This window comes from Triticum aestivum, chromosome 1B (assembly GCF_018294505.1).
Source record: "Triticum aestivum cultivar Chinese Spring chromosome 1B, IWGSC CS RefSeq v2.1, whole genome shotgun sequence".
Taxonomy (NCBI): domain Eukaryota; kingdom Viridiplantae; phylum Streptophyta; class Magnoliopsida; order Poales; family Poaceae; genus Triticum; species Triticum aestivum.
The window spans coordinates 136521898-136529836 of record NC_057795.1 but is presented as its reverse complement, the minus strand read 5'-3'; the positions used below and the strand labels follow the sequence as shown (position 1 = coordinate 136529836).

At 54.0% G+C, this 7939-nt stretch overlaps 1 pseudogene; it reads right to left on the bottom strand.

Annotated features, from left to right (window-relative positions):
- Positions 1-419: 419 nt before the first annotated feature.
- Positions 420-4401, bottom strand: LOC123077757 (agamous-like MADS-box protein AGL36; annotated as a pseudogene).
- Positions 4402-7939: the final 3538 nt, after the last annotated feature.

The window sequence follows — 7939 nt, the reverse complement described above, 5'->3', positions numbered from 1 at the left end:
AATGATTGTAAAACATCCAAGAATGATAATATATTCGCATGAATACTTCATAAATTATAGATACGTTGGAGACGTATCACCAAGCAGCTCCGTGGTCCAAATGCGGCAGTAGCTCATCTGGCGCCGGTGGCTCCAAGTCCAGCGTGTGCGCTTCCTTGTGAGCCTTAGGCGGTTATTCATCTGCTGCATCCGAGCACTTCTACTTCTCCGAGCTAGTCTACTAGAACTGGAAACACGTGGAGGAACGAATATAAAGTGTCTCAATAGTTGGAAAGGGTGCATTTTCCCTATGGAGGATGACATCTCCTTACAAACTATGTGCTTTCTAATATGATTATTTACATGATGTATTTCTTCAAAGTACCAAAATGGAGTTGAAAGTATTTCTGTGGTTTCTTCTTTATGATAGGCTTAATACACTAAATATGAAAAGGTGGAGACAACTTAATGTCAGTAAAATTTATGCTTACGTTCTATGTAATGTTGTTGAATAGACCATTGAGAACCTCATTTTCCACTGCCCCTTTAGCATTTCTTGTTGGACACGTGTTTCTAGTGGTCTCTGAATGCCTTAAGGATTGATTTGGTACTATGCTAAAGTGGCATTTGGTATATCAGAATATTTGTTATAATAGCTTGGAACATTTCAAAGGAGCCCGCTAATTTCATCTTCAAAGGTATTAGGCCTTTGAAATTGGCATGGCGAGAAATCACCAAATATTTATTATCCATAAATAATTATTCAAACTTCTTACTGAGGATGAGGTATGGCATGATATATTCAATACCAAATATATGGGATCTAATGTTCTATCCTAAGTCTGGAGAAAACCTGAGGGCTGCCACTTTTTGGTTGTTTTGGTGAAGCGAACACGATTCTTTTCTATTATGAAACTATCACTATCAAGAACGGCTCGCATGTTAGGTTTTGGGAGGACTCGTGGTCGGGAAATGCCCCCAGTTAGCATCCAGTACCCAGGTGTTTTTCATATAGTCCCACGTAAGCATGTCACGATAGAAGAGGTGATTTGTAAGCAGTTATTTACCTAACATGAATGAAGGTGCAGTCATCGGATCGGTCCTCCATTTCTTGAAGTTTTTTTATTTTTGTGTCAAACAATATCATGTGGTTTCACTTTCCTAGAACTATGGTAGATTTGTATAGGTTGTGTGCATCTAGCTATGTAGAAACCGCGAGTGAACTCTTCATGGTGATATCACTTGATGCGACGTAAAGAGTCAACAAACTATCAATGGAAAAGGTATGCCTAACAAAGCATGCATGTTTACACAAAGAGTAGGTGCAACATACAAGTTAGAACCAACTAAATCGTGGAGATCAAACAAACATGCCAATGAAAAGATTCATAATAAGAATTCCAATGACTAAATGAAATATGCTTTCGCTCAAAGAGCACAACCAAGACTAAATGTCTCTTATCATTAATGGGATTACATGTAGAGGTCCTCTCCTTCTTACATTGGGGGGAAAGGCCTTGAAGAAGATGCCTCAAGATCAGCACCACCCAACTGCCAACCAAACCCCACCTCAAACGACTTCTTCTGGTTAATATTGACACAAGGAAAGCCCGTGCTCGTGCTAATGTCATTACGGCCACCAGTATTGTAGCCACTATAGACTACGGCATTGAGGTCCCCTCCATACCTCATCATGTAAAGTGAATGCTCTTGTTGTCGTGTGGCCTTAAACATCGTCAGAGGCCCCATGTCCATGCCATTGGTGACATAGGGAGTTCGGGATGGCGCCTGATACATCGTTGAAGTCTCTATGTACATGTTGTGAGTGATGTATGGAGCTGGTGGTGGTGCCTGGTAAGTCGACGGAGACTCCATGTGCATGTAGTCTATAACTTATGGAGCTGGCGGTGGTGCGTGATACATTATTGGGGCCCCATTTAAGGAAATATGCCCTAGAGTCTATAATAAAGTTGTTATTTATATTTCCTTATTCATGATAAAGGTTTATTATTCATGCTAGAATTGTATTGATCGGAAACTTAAATACATGTGTGAATACATAAAAAAATATTGTGTCCCTCGTAAGCATCTACTAGACTAGCTCGTTGATCAAAGATGGTTAAGGTTTCCTAACCATAGACATTTGTTGTCATTTGATAATGGGATCACATCATTAGGAGAATGATGTGATGGACAAGACACATCCGTTAGCTTAGCATATTGATCGTTCAGTTTATTGCTATTGCTTTCTTGATGACAAATGCATATTCCTTTGACTATGAGATTATGCAAATCCCAGATACCGGAGGAATACCTTGTGTGCTATCAAACGTCACAACGTAACTGGGTGATCATAAAGATGCTCTACAGGTATCTCCGAAGGTGTTTGTTGAGTTGGCATAGGTCGAGATTAGGATTTGTTACTCCGAGTATCGGAGAGGTATCTCTGGGCCCTCTCGGTAATACACATCATAAGAAGCTTTGCAAGAAAAGTGACTAAGGTGTTAGTTGCAAGATGATGTATTACAGAACAAGTAAAGATACTTGCCAATAACGAGATTGAACTAGGTATGAAGATACCGACGATCGAATCTCGGGCAAGTAACATACCGACAGACAAAGGGAATTACGTATGTTGTCACAACGATTCGACCGATAAAGATCTTCATATAATATGTAGGATCCAATATGGACATCCAGGTTCCGCTATTGGTTATTGACCAGAGAGGTGTCTCGGTCATGTCTACATAGTTCTCGAACCAGTAGGGTCCGCACTCTTAACGTTCATTGACGATATAATGTTATATGAGTACTGGATGAGATCACAAACATGACTAGGAATCTCCAAATGGTTGAGAGGTAAAGATTGATATATAGGATGATGGTATTCGGACACCGGAAGAGTTTTAGAGTGCACCGGATAGTCATCAGGTCGCCGAAAGGGGTTCCAGACACCCCTGATAAGTGTATGGGCCTAATGGGCCAAAGGAGGGGACAGACCAGCCCGCTAGGGGGCTGGCTCACCCCTCTCCTTGGCAAACCGACCCTAGGGGAAGGAAAGAGGAGGGGTGGCCCCTCCTACCTTTCCCTCCTCGTGAAAGAAAGGAAAGGGGGGCGCCTCCTCCTCCTGCCTTCCTCCCACACTCATATATGGAAGGGGCACGGCTTGGGGAAGTCCCCAAGTAGGATTCGGCCCTACTTGGGGCACCCCTTGGCCTCTCCCCTCTCCCCCACCTATATATATGTGGGAGGGGCGCCACACATAACCACGACAATTGTTTAGCCATGTGCGGTGCCCCCTCCACCGTTTACACCCTCGATCATATTTTCGTAGTGCTTAGACAAAGCCCGGCGGAGATAGCATCACCATCACCGTCACCACACCATCGTGATGACGGAACTCATCCACTACATCGCCGTCTTGCTGGATCAAGAAGGCATGGACATCACCGAGTTGAACGCGTGCTGAACGTGGAGGTGTCGTACATTCGGTACTCGATCGGTTAGATCACAAAGAAGTTTGACTACATCAACCATGTTACTAAACGCTTCCGCTTACAGTCTATGAGGGTACGTAGACACACTCACCCCTCTCGTTGCTACGCATTTCCATGGATAGATCTTGCGTGTGCGTAGAATGTTTTTGCTTTCCATGCAACGTTTCCCAATACCCATGTCCATTTTGTTGGTGACATATGGCTCCTGGGGCTGGAAGACTAGCAGTTTCCACTAATTTTTGTGATGCTTTCCCCCATGCTCTAGGGGATCACCTCCAGCTTTCGACCAGCATTGGTGAGATCCTTGACATTGAGGCCGTCGAGGCTCGGGAGGTTGCTCATGGCCTTGTGCAGGAGGACTCTCGTCTCGTTGTCTTCACAAACGCCTGGAACTTTTAGCCCTTAGCATGGAGCTTGTCAAAGTGTTGGCTGAGAAAGCCTTCTTGATTCACCATCTTTTTGAACTTACCCTCTGACATATTCTTGTACCAAGTAAGGATAGCCACTGCCTCAGCATGGGACGGGAACACCTCTGGTACCCCCTCGCCCTTGCCATACACTAGCACGCAAGCCTTGGCATTGCACATGATGGCCAACTCGCCTGCCTTCTCCTGCAGGCCCTCACGGCGCTTCTTTGAAGTACTACATTGGGACTTCTTACCGAGGATTTACCGGAGGTCCACCTTCTTAAGAGCTATTTCCAACAAAGGGATAGAACGACAAAGGAGAGTTGCTTTGTTTTGGTGAGTTGAAAGCAATGGGGTGAATAGATTTATACTAGAGGACCAGCCAAGAATCCCACGACGAGGAAGGTGTAGTGTGCCAATTGAGAAACTTTTAAATGTAAATTGATAGGATAAGGAGGTGCTTCATAAATGCATCATCAAAGCACAACATTACTAAAATTAACACATAGAATGCTCATAGTAGCCAGTCGAGCAAAAAATGCATTAAAAGACTAATTTCTCTCAAGAGCCACATGAATCTTTATTAACATGATATGCTAATTTTAGCTATACACTACCACATTAATTTTAAAGTTTAATATGTTCTAAAAATGGATGCTTATTCAAACGTGTACGTTCAACTGTAACCAAGTTATTATGAAAAAACTTCACAGAGATCAGGTGTCTGATGGAGGCGTCCGCTTGCTCTGGCGACTATGCTGGTGCCCCGCCCCCGCCCGTGGTGGCCGCCGCCTCCGCCGTCCCCTCCAGCTACTGCGCCGCCTCGGCCCCTGCGGCTCCGTCCCCTTCGTCGGTGCTGGCTGCTTTGGCCGTCAACCCGCCTCCCGCGCCCGCTCCCGCCCCCGCTGCCCGGGTCCATTGGGTGGACTTCACCGATGATGACCCCCTCCCCTACCCGATGGCCCCTCCTCGCCTCCTGCAGCAGCGTCCGGTCGCACCGTGCAGCCCTGCCCGGCTGGTGGCGCAGCCCTGCCTGGCTGGTGGCTCAGCCCCCTGAGCGCAGGGTTCTGCTACTGGCCTGCGGCCGCTGCGGGCGCCAACGCAGCCCTCGAGCTCGCCTCGGGCGGGCAAGATCCAAGGCTCGGTCTTGAGGAGCAAGGTTGCGCATCACCGGCGGATGCGCGCTTGGGGAGTGGTGGGCCGCTCCGAAAGGGGCTCCGCCCGCTCTTCTTGGTGCCACCCGGCGACCGAGATGCGGCCGGTGGTGCCTCCGACGCCGCCTGCAGCTCGCCGTGACCTCTCTGCCTCGCCTCCGGTCGTGCGTGCATCACCTTTCCGGCCGTTCATCGCGGCGTTCGGATCTTCATCGCTCTGCTTCCAATCGCTCTGCCCTGGGATATTCCCTGTTCCTGCCCACGCCGGTGCCTTGCCGGCGGCGGCGGCGGTGTCCTGCTCCTCGGGGAAACCCTACGGGGTTCGGGGTTGCCCCGCCTGCTGGACCGGGCCACCCCAGCACCAGGCATTTTGGGCCCCGGCCTGACCCACCGGCTGCGCCTCCCTGATGGGCCGCCTTTGCCTCGGATGGGCCGGCCCACGGGACCTGGGCCGCTTGTGAGCCCTAGGCCCAGGGTGCCATCCACTTCAATATGGCTCCCCCGAGGACTCCCGTTGCCTCCTGTTTCCTCCCCCGCTGCGGCCTCCCACAACCAGGCCATCCACTCCTCCGGTCCCCTGGTCGCCGCGCCCCCTCCCCTTCCCTCCATCTAGGCACCGTTGCCGCCCCTCCCCCGCCCCCTCCTCCCTCGTCACGGCAGACGATGCCACGTGAATGGGACGACGGCGCAGCCCGGCACAAGGGGCGGGCCGATGACCGGCGCGACTCCTCCCACCCATCGCTGGACATGCTCCGGCCCGAGGAGGAGCTCTATCGTGAGTTGTGTGAGCTCCGGGAGGGCCGCCGTGACGACCGCCGCTCCCCTGCCCGCCGCGACGCCCGGGACTGCTCCCGCTCCCCTCGTCCGGCCACCTTGGGGGATTGGCGTGCCCGACGCCGCTGCCCCTCTCATGCTCCTCGCCACGGCCGCTCCCCCTCCCCTTCCCGGTCTTCTCACCCCGCCTCCCCACGTGCCTAAGCCCAGTCGCCTGCCCCTGCCACACGGAGATACGTGCCGCCCCACGAGGCTGCCTCCTCGGCTCCGGCTGCGATGGCTGCCCCGAGCGGTGGCCCGGCCTGCGGTCGTCCTAGACCGGCCAAGAAGAAGAAGCGTCGTGGCGCGGGTAGAGGCGCCCAGCCCATGCTCCCCCCGCCGGCCCCAGGCTCCTCGGCCGCTCTAGGCCCCGTCTCAAGCCTTCCCTGCCCCCTGCTTCAACTGTGGGGTGGCGGGCCACTCGCAAGTCGACTGTGTCAACTCTCAGTGCTGCTACCTCTGCAAAGACCCTGGGCACCCCGCCCCCCTGTGCCCGGATAGACCGGTTGCATCGAAGCTCATGATGTACGGCCACGGCATCGAGGGGCTGGGCTTCTTCCACCTCGAGGTCCCCGACGTGCCGCCTCCCACTCCCACCCTCCAGGCGGTCGTCACTGTGGTCAATGGGGTGGCCTCCCCGGAGATGATTGAGGCCGAGATCAACCACCTCTACCGGCGCCAGTGGGACTAGGTAGTCACTCCCACTGCTGGCCACATCTTCACCATCATCTTCCCCGACTCCATCGGCTACGGTTACGCCTCTCACAGTGGCCGGATCATGCTCGCCCTCAACTAGCTCGTCGTCGACATCACTGAGCCGATCCTTGATGCCTAGGCCGTGGCCGTCCTGGACACCGCCTGGATTCTTGTGGATGGCCTCCCTGATATTGCCCGGTACGAGCTCGTCATTCGCCAGATGTCCCAGATCTTGGGCAAGGTTGTGGTGGTCTACGAGCTTTCCCTCCACAAGGAGGAGGAGGTCCGGGTCAAGGTCAAGTGCCTCGACTCCTCCAAGCTCCATGCAACCATTTGTGTGTTCTTCAACGACCAGGGCTTTAACCTCAGGATCGCTCCCGAGCCCCCCAACCACGTCGTCCACCCCCGCTCCTTCAATGTTGGTCCTTCCGGTGGCAACTCGGGGACTGACGGGGACTACCACGGTCGCCACCGCCCCCGCTCCCACCGCTCGGAGGAGGGGGGTTCGAAGGACTCCCACTCCCGCTCTCCGTCCCCCTCCCCCTGCCGCCGGGGGGAAGGGATGCCAGGCGGCGCCCGGCTTGCTCCTCGACGACCCGTCTGACTCAGTGGCTACGCCGTCGGAGGCACGCGACATTTACAGTGTCGGCCTGGTCATCTGCCCGGCCTCCTCCCCGCGCTCCCCCGCCTCGCCCGCCCCTGTCTCACCGGACCTGGAGTCGGGACCGCCTCCGGTGACGGCGCCGGATCCCAGCCTGCTCCTGTCGACCCGGGTGGTGGCCCCCGAGGATGTCGTGCCGCCCGAGGTTGCTGCCTCTCCTCTGACCCCCTCCCTGCGGTCGTGCTGCCTCCTCCGGGCATGTCTCCGCCACCACCGATGCTGCCTCTGGTGGTCCCGGCCACGTTTCTCGCCTCTCCTGCTCCGCCCCTGGTGTGATTGTCTCCGACCTCGTCTCCGACTCTATTGCTCCTCGGCTGCGCTGGGACTGCTCTTTAGGTCCCTCCCGCGGCGGATATCGCTGCGGATGGAGAGGCCCGGGTGACCATCCCCATGGCCGCCCAGCATCCCCCTCCGTGGTCCGCGGCCTACTCCCGTCGCAACCGGTCGGCCTCCTCCCCGGTGATCGCGTCCCGACGGGCACTAGGATGGACGCCACGCACCCCGAGGGTAGTCCGGCTCTGCCCATCCCCAAGCGGGCAGAGCTCCACGCTGCTGCTCAGAACCTGGAGCCAAGTATGCATGTCGTTCCCCCTTCGGCTTCATCTTGTTCCATCTTTGCTCTTGAGTCGGTTCCCCTCGGCAACCTCGCGAAGGTTGCATCGGACTCCGCCATCATCTTTAGAGGGGAAGCTGCCCCCCCCCCTAGTCCAGATCAAGGCTATTAGGGCCCAC